Source organism: Numida meleagris, chromosome 2 (assembly GCF_002078875.1).
Source record: "Numida meleagris isolate 19003 breed g44 Domestic line chromosome 2, NumMel1.0, whole genome shotgun sequence".
Lineage (NCBI taxonomy): Eukaryota > Metazoa > Chordata > Aves > Galliformes > Numididae > Numida > Numida meleagris.
The window spans coordinates 33,126,568-33,134,538 of NC_034410.1; the positions used below are offsets into that span (position 1 = coordinate 33,126,568).

A 7,971-nucleotide genomic window follows, 5' to 3' on the forward strand; every position below is an offset into this window, starting at 1 on the left:
CGGACTGCAATGATTTAGAAGTTCAGGAATCCCACGTGACGTCACGGAGGGTGATGTAATGCTTCTCTAAATAGAACGTATTGTAACCTTCCCTCAGTCCAACGTGGTTCCTCCGGCCGCGCTGCCGGTCCCGTCCCCGCCGCGCCGCGCTGCGCCGGGCGGTAAGTTCCTAAAAACGTAGGGCTGCCCCGGGAAAGCGCTCGGCGCGGCGCGGCACGGGGCGAGAGCTGCGGGGCTGGGGAAGGGGCAGCCCCGCGCCTGGGGGCGCGTCTCCCCCGCTGCCGGGAGCCGCGCGGGTCGGTGCCCTCCGCTGCTCCGCCGGGACGGTGCGGGGAGAGAGACGTGCGCGGGGCCGGACGGGGCAGCACCCGGGGTGGGCATGACACGGAGCGGGATGCCGCGGGATGGGATGCCGCGGGATGGGATTGGGAACGGGCGCGGGCAGCGCTGCCCCGAGCGAGATGCGGGCGCAGCTCCGCGTCTTCGCGCTCCCCGGCGGTGACAGCTTCCCCGCCGCTTCCCAAAGTTGCGGGCGAGTCGGGCGGCCGGGACTCGCAGCCCCTCCGGTGGGTGCAGAGCCCGGTGCCGCGCTGCTGCTCCGCTTGGGATGCGCTGTCCCCCCGCTGCAGCCGCCCGCCTCTGCCCGATCTCACGGGGCTCTCTCTTCCCCCAGCGAAGTTTGCAGGACGCTAAGAGCTTCGGGAGTGTAAGGGGAATACTTGGTAAACTCTGCCTGCTCTATTATTTATGTCCCGGCATGGTGAGTGATCCTTCATCTCCGGGGCTCAGTACTCGCTTTGAGAGCGGTCGTGCAGAGGCGGGGGTAGGGATAAAGGAACGTCCCTATGTTAAAGTCCAGAGCGATGTTAAGAGCGCGCTAAGCAGCCCGATAAGATTTCCCTGTTTTATCGGTGCTTAACTAGGGGAAGTTCGAGAGGGAAGGGCGAGCTGCTGAGTGCGGAGCGGCATCTCCGGGCTCCCCTGCGCGGCTCCCAGAGCCCCCCGCCCGGCGCCGTGCCCCGGCCCTTCCCCGTCCGAACAGCGCGCAGTGCGTCAGGGAACAGCAGCGGAGGAAAAGTTTATTGTAAGAAAGTGTCACGCAGAAATAATCCAGAAACCGCGCAGAAAGAGAATCGGGAGTCGGAGGGTGAGGGCCGGCTGCAAGCGCACCGCCTAAATCGCGGGGCGGGGGGGTTGCTGAAAGATGGTCGGATTCCAGCAGAAAAGTGTCGTTGAAAGTCGTCGCTTCAGTATTTTGTAACTTTCATGCGGTGAATGCGGTTGCCGTTTTCAAAAGCTGGACGTTCTTTAAGAGAAATGGCTGAGATCCTTATTTGTGACTCCTTAATCCCGAGGGGAGCTGCGCGGGTCGCAAAGCACCGGGGAGAAGTGTGATTAATGATCGGTGATTAGCGATAAGTGATTAGTGGTTTTATTCAAACTGTTACCTCTGACCAGAAGCACGCATCAGAGGATTAACGGGCTCTTTAGATAAATGCTCATTAGTGGAAGGGGGAAAGCAGAGATAATGGGCATGCACACAGGGACAACTTTCTAGGAAAATCAGTCCCGTCTCTGGCATAATAAGCTCTATTAGCAGAAGGGCGCTCTAATTTAAAAGTTGCTTTTATCTTGTAAATCAAAGATGGATGCTGAAGTTCGCTGAGCTATTATAGCCTAAATTTTCCCATATCCACTGGATGTGGATTATCTCAGTAGTGATACCTTATTAAAGAAGAGGGAAAAAAAAAAAAAAAAAAAGAAAACACACCATGTAAACCAATGGCATCCTTGAGAGCAATAGCCCCGCATCCCGCGGCATCCATCCGTCCATCCATCCGTCCATCCACCCATCCGTCCATGCATCCATCCATCCATCTCTCCCTCCCTCCCGCGGGCGGAGCGAACTAGAGGGCGCAGCGCTGCGCTGGGTTATGATCCCAGCAAGTAGCAGCTTGCGAGGTGTCCTTCAGCACTCACCACAAAGTTGGTTCCGTGCTGGGTTGGAGGCTAGACAGCGCTACAAGTTTGTAGTCACTTTTTCCACGTCAGTTAATCTGGGGAGTTAAAGGCTATTGGAAAAATTAGGCTCATTTACTCGCAGGCACGGGGAGTGAGGGAGAGGAGAGGGGCAAGCCCTGCAGCCTGGGACCTGACTCCTGACCGTGCTGTTTTCCACTGCTTTAACGGAGCCCCGTTCTGATGGCCTTCAGTGCTGAAGCCTGAAAGCTCTGGGTAGTTTTACCCCAGCTATCACTGTGAAGGGAGGTGGGTTTTTTATTTTTAAAGTCACTAAATAGACAGAGCAGTTGGCGGTGGTTGAACAAAACGGCTTGGACCCGACTGTGCTCTACAGATAATGGTAAGGAGCCTCTTTCTATGATAACTAACCAGGGATTTCTCCTTAATCTGTACCGTGCATGGCTCGCGTAGAACCGGTGCCTGCTGCTGTCCGCAGGCTTTGGGACGTTTCTGCTGTCCCGTTTGCTTAAATGGGATTCATGTTTGCTTGCATCTGCTGAGATCATAAAAGTTTCAAAACTTTAAATGAAACACTTGAGTGAAGCAGGAAATAGAAATAATGAGTTTATGGCTTAAAAAAAGAAACTGCTGCAGTCTCCAGTTGCTGCAGTTTTGATCGGAGACTCGCAGACCGATGCTCAAAATCAGAAAGTTTCACGAGAGCACATTTAAAAGGCAATAAGCTCTGTTTGCCACTCTTGGATATTGGGTGGCACTCTTCCAGAGGTTAAAATCGTGGCATTTTTAAAGCCTTCCGCACTTCGGACCATCAGAACCCTCTCCCCCTCATCATAATGGACACTTAGAGTTTAGCTCCAATTAACTGAGCTCTACCTCTGCTAATTTGAGCTGAAGATATAAAAGGAAGCAAACTTTGAATGCAGATGATTAGGAAAGATAGGAGCGAGAACATGCTTGCCATTTTATTTATATTTATAATACCATTTATCAGAACGACTTTCACAGGTAAAGAGCAGTACGTGCTTTTTAATTTGATCTTCGCTTCCTCACTTTGAGAATCTCAAATACGCTGCAACCGCTCGCGTTTACCGCGAGCACTTCGGAGGGGTCTTCTGTAAGAGATTATTTCTGGCAGGGCTGGAGTTCGCTCTGGAGTTGATAAAGCAGAGGAAATCTCAGATTGCCTTTGGAAGGTAACTTTAAGTACTGAAACTTTTGGCTTTGTGTGAGCAGAGCCCTCCCTGCCATCAGTGAGTATCACAGAATGATTTGAGACTGATTTAGCAACTCGCCCGCTCTGTAAAAACCTGAGACCCCAACCAAGGCAGGAGGATCTTCAGTATTAGAAGAGCTCCTGCGAGGGTGTTGTTGCTTCTAAAGTGCTTCATCTAATCAAAGATGTTCCCCCCAGTCTTAGTCATCCCTTATCTCTAATTTCTGCCTTTAGCTAACTAACTGTTGGGATTTTCTATGAACCTGTTGCTTTCAGGATATAGTCCTTTCCCTATATACTGTTAGCCATTTTTAAAGCTCAATTTTAATTCCACTGAACATTTCTCCTATTAACCCTGTATTATAAGAAAAATATTTCCGGACAAGATTTTGCATTAAAAAGAAGAAAGCTGTTTCAGCTTTAAGCATCTTTTAATTAATAAGGATGGTATAATTTATGCTTGGAGCTAAGCAGTACATTTTCTCAAGGCCTGCAAATACAGATTTTTTTTTGCAACCTGTTACAAGAGAACTGTACTCAGTAGATGCAGCTGCTTGAATCACAGACACGTGTAAAGCAACAGGTCTGGTGGTTCTGCTTCGCACATCCAAGCAGTTCTTCTGTTTTGGTGTTGGCATCCCATACTAACCAATTTAAGAAGCAGACACATATATAATTAAGAGAGCTTATTTGGCGCAGTGTTTCATGCAGAAACTCTCACTGCAATGAACGCATGTGAGTCCTAGTGGAAATATTTGAAATGTTTTGAGTTTCCGTCAGTCATGGGCACTCGATGCCAGGGCCGATCAGGGAGCCCGGCGTGTTGCTGCCACTCTGCACCACAGATTCCTCAACAGCGATTCCTGTTGCTTTGCCCCCTCCATACCGCTGTTCATCCCCTGAAAAAAAATGGTTTATAGGTAAACAATGCTCTAGGGCTCTTCAAATGCCTCTCTGTTTTTGGGGCTTTTGCATTCTTCTGCCTTGAAAAACACTTAAAGCCGATCACAAAATTAATGCAACAGTTTGGTGTAAGGACTATGAGAACACTTTTCCTCTTACTAAAAATTGCATTACTGCGTTAAGTTGAAATTTTGATGGTGTAGTATTCTTTGATACAGAGAAAACAATGATCCAGACAGTATCTTACCGTGCCGCATTTGAACGTGAGCCATATTACAGGAATAAATGCCGAAATTGGCTTTTGTAGACTTGACACGTGAAAACAAAGTGCTATTATGGGAATACTTTTTTTTGTTGTTGTACTCAAAGAAACAATTTAAATCATCTCAGGTATACCTAACAAGCACGCATAACGTATGCACAGCAATTATGATGCAGTAAAAGGACTTGTTGGAGCAGAAAGCTGTTGCGCCCCGCTGCATCCAGGAGCTGTTCTGCTGCTCCGCGCGCTGTTTGCTCACGTCGTGGCTCAGGTTGAAGGGGCAACCCCGGTGCTTTCAAATAATACCATGCCTACTATATTACATTCATGTGTTATTTTACTCTGTAATTAAAACTGGGGAGAGTCAGCATTTTTTTTGTTAGCCGCCACATGGGAAATGCAGCTGTTATTTGGTTTTTGAGAGTTTCGGAAGGGTTGCTTGCACTTCTTTGTAGGTTTCTAGATGGTGATATCGAATGCTATTTTATAAACATGGAGAGATTTTTCAAGGATTTTGCTGAAGGCTGTAGGATTTTCAAAGTAAAACATTGAAAGCTTACTACAATTTCCTTAGCTTAAAAGATGTTTTGCTTTTGGTTCTCGTTTCCATCCCCCTTTTTTTGAGAATTTATTCCAGAAGTCAGTCCTGCACACAACTTCCAAATAAATGCCTCCAAACATTGCAATTAGCTCTGTTTGTGTAGGTGTCCTGCTTTTTTAATCCATCTTTTGAGGCAGCAGGTGTTACCATCGTGACGCCGTTCCCTGTAAGGGCATGTGAAGGTGCGGGGTTCAGCCACGGAGCTGCACTCGTGGGTGATGGAAAGGGCAACGTCTTTAGGAGAAGAAGGGAAGAAGGAGATTCAAATTTAATTGGGGGAAAATACTACAAATCCTCTGCTGCCTTTGCCAGAACCAGAAGTCAGTGCTGCTTTTCTTTGGCTCTGAATGCTTTCATTACTCTTACTAGGGTTCTGAGAGCTCTGGTAATAACTCAGGATCTGGGCATCGTTTGGTCTCACCCTCAGCTTTCTTCCCCCATAAACTCTACAAATGGTTTCTATTGCCTTCTTTTCATTCGCAGTGTTTTCTCGGAGGATTTTCTTCACATGCCCTCCTCTCAGTTTCTCACCTTCCTGAGGGCCCTGTCTCTGGGTGACCCTGTCCCTGAACAGCCCCACGCATGTTTGGAGGGCTCGCTCGCAGCCTCAGTGTATTTGTGTGCTTTGGAGTTTTCTGTCCAAGAGTGTGCTGAGCTTAAACCGGTTGCGCTCACTCCCTAAATCTAGTACAATAACTATTAAAGAAATGTATTTAATTAGGGCAATTTTTTTCTTATTTAGAGGCAGAAATGACTTCTTTCCCTGCTTCCTTTGTGGGCTTATGCCTTCAGTTACTCACTGTATGTAGCGTAGCATTTTTCAGAGCCATCTTTTCTGAGCTGTTCACAAGTACCCAGAAGCTACTTTGCCAAAGGTGAGATTTTCCCCTGGACCCCTGGTTCCTAGATTGAAGATCTGAGTTATCTAAATGTAGGTAACATTAGTTAGGGTGTATGCTCAACACAGGGGGCTCTGCAGCACAACAAATAGAATTTGAGACTGGGATTAGGATGTATTGCGTGGAACGGTTAGACCAGTAAGCACTGAACAGAGATGTTATATATTTTCCTTTATTGTACTTTATATCTCTCAGTTTTGGAGTGCTGAGTTGGTATGCTGGTTGCCCATGGAGTAGCACTTGGCCTAAAACAGTAAAGAAGCCCTCCAGGATATGAGTGATGCTCTTACTGGGTCGCTCTGTTGTGCATTGATACTGCAAACAAACTGCCAGCAACTCAGTGTCGTGTGAACTGGTTTGACATTATTCCCAGTCCAAATATACCTCTTATTTAACTTAAAAAAACTTTGTTTTTAATAGCAATAGTTAGCTGCTAGGTGAGGAGCTTTCAGATTGTGAATAGTAAACCCTACCTCCAAGGGATCTACTCTCAACTGATTTTGGCCAGTGGGTTTAAGCTTGGGCCGCTTCTGGTTTTGGTCAGGTCAATGAATGAGTTTGCCACTTTTTGGAGCTCAGCAGGAACTCCAAAGGTGACCTGAGCATGTGATGGCAAAGCACCTGGAATGTGCTCACCCAAAAATGAGCACTGTTGATGGTAGAAATTTGGGAATGAGAATACCTCACTCATAGGAAACTTTTGTTCTTGGAATGGAAGTAGATGTTAACCTGAAGAAACTGAAAGCTGAGCAATGGGGTATGGAAAACACAATCGATTGCTTTGTTTGGGACTGTCTTTTACTACCTGAAATTCAACCTCGTTTCTGAGTGGACGTTTTTAGGAAGAATTTGTTTTTAAGGTTTTGTGAGCATTTCAACCACCACATCAACTTACTTTTCTGTGCCTTAAAAAACAACAACAACAACAACAAACAAAACAACTCCTTTTGCTGGTGATAATTGGTGCACTTTCTTCTTTTTTAAGGTTGACAAGATCAGGATCCGTATCTGTACAACTTTCATTCATTTCCCAGACAGTAAGCACAATAAGTGAAAAGAATAGATTTTGTAATTAAAAACAAATTAAGGAATTTTCCTTCTTTCCTTCCTTCTATATCCTTAAGTGCGTCTATGTAGCGCTTTAATATTATCTTATGCCTATTATTAAATGAGGTTAATATATGTGGGTTTTTTTTACTGGCTGTGCAATGGAAAGGTATTCAAAAAGGCAGTGAGGGAAAAAATGAATGATGTAGGAACTTAAAGACTTTCTAAAATCCTTGTACTGCCCTTTCACTCCTCAGCACAAATAATGCGTTATACGGTCTCAAGCACAGAAATGGGTAAAATTTGCGTAATTGCTGGTTTAACACAAGAAATGAGAGAAAGCAGTAATTTAACTGTTTTGATGTGAATCTTTGAAAGACCAGTTTCTCTGCATAACCTGTTATGAAAGTGGAAAAGATCAGAAGAGTTTGATTGGGTGAGGAGAATTAGATCCTTGTGGATTAAAAAACATGATCACAGCGGAACCTAATTGTCCACTCACCCCGACAGAAATCTGGAGCAGCTCTGTTAACGCAGAGTTATAGACTGCTATAACACTCATTGAGAAGAAGATTAGATTCATGGGGTCTATTCTGCATGCAGCCTATTGGTTGTGCGCTGTGCAAATCCCAGCACTAAAGCAGCGGTCTGACACGTCGCGTTACGGACGGCTCTTTCCCCAGGATGAACGTGTTTGCAGCTCTCCTTGTCTTGCGGCCACTTTTCAGGGGGCAGGGGGATATTGAGAATTCTTATTTTGCGCTCAATTAATATTCCTTCCGTGCGCTCTCCTTCCTCTCACGAGCTTTATGTGTGGGTGCGCAGTCTGCACTCTCCATCATCTATCTGTCTGCGTCTCGCTGGCTGTGACAGTCACTGCTGCAGCCTGGGGCTTGCACAGCACAGGGGAAAAGCCCACCAAGATTTCCAGTGAGACGTGGCATTGCCGAATTCTAGTGCCAGTGGGTCTTTTCTCTCTTATTTGTGCTGTTGTCAGTTGGGAGTAACACCTTAGCCTGTGGAATTTTGTAGGCTTTTTCCTTTTTCTTTTAAAAAAAGAGAG

General features: G+C 46.5%; 1 protein-coding gene across 1 annotated transcript in view; it reads left to right on the plus strand.

The window, feature by feature from the left end:
- The window catches only part of CREB5 (cAMP responsive element binding protein 5), a 253,101-nt gene continuing 245,217 nt past the window's right edge, over positions 88 to 7,971 (plus strand). Inside the window, exon 1 of the mRNA XM_021388078.1 lies at positions 88 to 161. The gene's annotated coding sequence lies outside the window, so the exon portion shown is untranslated. The remainder of the gene's footprint in view (positions 162 to 7,971) is intronic.